We start from the raw sequence: 2,315 nt of genomic DNA, 5'->3' as shown, positions 1-2,315 counted from the left end.
GTATTTTCTTAGGATCGAGAGGGTAGTGGAACTGCGTAGATTTCTCTTGTGGACACAGTAGAATCATTAGCTTAGCCTGCAATGGCGTCGAAAGTCATGCAACGCGAATGGCGTTTTAGTGGATCCTTAAACAAAATATACCCTTATGGAGCTCAATAATGGAAAGTCAGTTGGATAAACTAGGCATGAATCTCAAAAGCGACGAGTACTGGACTTCGACAACAATCTATCGCCCGTCGAGACGAAATCAAAGTGAGCAGTATTTACCTGAAGTACATGGTTATTTGACACAATTGAGTTTCTTGTCTTCACGCACGCTATCAAATAGGAAGAGGTTTTCGCCTCTAAGAGCAAATATGTTGTTTGTTTCAATAAAATTTTCGCTGGAAAAGGATTCTGTGGCATTTTCTGCCTTTGTGAATTATAATATCATGTTGTGTATTGAATTTTCGAGCTTAAGGTTCAAATGTGATATGGGAGAAGTTTTTTAGTATTGCTCTGTAAGCAGGAAGGGTTCACAGGCCTGTTGGAAGCGTGCTTGAGTTTCAACAAAATGAGGCCCAAAATCAGTGAAAACTTGTGACGCAGATGAATAATAAAGTAGCTGCTATTTCCAAAATGATGGAATTACCTGGTGATAAATAACGTCGTACGCGTCTTGGAGAGTAAATTTTGACTTTGCATAAACAAGAGTTGGGCGATTGTGATCTTTGTTTTGACTTCGCTCATTTCATTGTCAAACTTTATAACACTTGACAGAAAAAGAAACTTACAAAAACCCGGTATCTTGCCATCATTTGACACAGATGCTTCACTGTTTGGCGAGTAAACATGCCGCGGTAACTTAATCACGGCGCCCGCTGAATTCCGGCCATGTCACTTTCGATTTTGCAATTTACTTGAACGTAGCAAAAATCTCCCAAAATGTTTGTCGCTGATCGTAACTTTTTATATTCTATAGATCGTTTTCACGTGACGTCATCACCTTCCAAAATCTAAAACTAAAGATCCACCAAAGTTTTTATCCTCATCAGGCATAAGAGGCGGCATATCTATATCTGTTGACAATTTCACAGCTCAATAGCGTGCTTCGTTTGGAAACCAGAGCATTTTGAATTTCCGGATTATGTAGGTGCGTGACACAAAGCTACGATCAAGTTTGTTGAAAAATATATACTTATCTCATGATTTTGAGCCCTTTTAGAAGTTAGAGCATTAGGAAAAGTGCTTATGTAAATGCTTGTTTTTTCAGTAGTGATAATCAGTCGCCTAGATAGCCAAAGTCAGTTCCAGATGTTGACACTATTTTCCGGCCTGCGAAACATTTCGACGAATATGTGAAGTTTGGGGAAACGCAGAGGCCTAAAACTTGGACAAGTGTCTTATTTCTTTATCTTCTATAAGATAACAATTTCTTAGCGTTTTGCACTGGATAGTTTTTGATTTATTTTTTTTATTGCGTGACAGTGAAAACGATCTATATTCAAGGTTCAAAATTAATGTTGTTTTCATGTCGTAAATATTTTATTCTCGATCGACCGTCCGGGAAACTTCCTTCTACTCTTTCTGAAAACTGTGTATCAATATTTATTTGCTTTTTCATCAATATTTGTTTTGCATAAAGCACGCTAACAGAATCTGTACCTTGCTGAGTTCGTTAACAGTATTTTCGGTCAGATGTTTCTGTTTTTTATGAGGGGTTTATTGTTTTGGTCTCCCATCCCAACACTAACCCCGCGAAACAGGGCTTGACTTCAGTGAAGTTTAGTATTACAAAGTTTTCGGATGCTCATAGGGCACACTTGTGGTGAAAAGAAGTTGTGAGGGAACTTTATCAACATGTCAGCCCAGAAGCCAATGTTTCTCGCTTCTCTTTTATTTGTTATTCTTCAGAGACTGGAATGCTGTATTTCAATACCACACAATTCAGTGCCTTCTGATTTTCTGTAGCACGTACCACAGGCAAGCCAGTGTATGCTTCACAGAAGCATCTAGTTTGTTATTTTCCGTGTCGGGAAAAGTCTTGCCTGTCACTCCCCTGCTAAGTGGTGTCTTTGTGCATGGAGTCTTCTTTGCGTATTTTGTTAGGTTTGAGGGGGCTGGGGTAATGCGTAGCTTGCTCTGCACAATTAACCTGTAATGGCGTCGAAAGTCATTGTAACGCGAATGGCTTTTTAGTACATCTTTAAAGAAAATATACCCACATGGAGCTCAAGAATGGAACGTCAAGACAGGCGGTGAAACATAAAGATCTGGAATCTTAAAAAAGCGACGAGTAATGGACTTCGAGAGCGTGAATCTTTCGCCCGTCGAGC

This window comes from Montipora foliosa, chromosome 2 (genome assembly GCF_036669935.1).
Source record: "Montipora foliosa isolate CH-2021 chromosome 2, ASM3666993v2, whole genome shotgun sequence".
Lineage (NCBI taxonomy): Eukaryota > Metazoa > Cnidaria > Anthozoa > Scleractinia > Acroporidae > Montipora > Montipora foliosa.
This window is presented reverse-complemented; position numbering follows the sequence as displayed.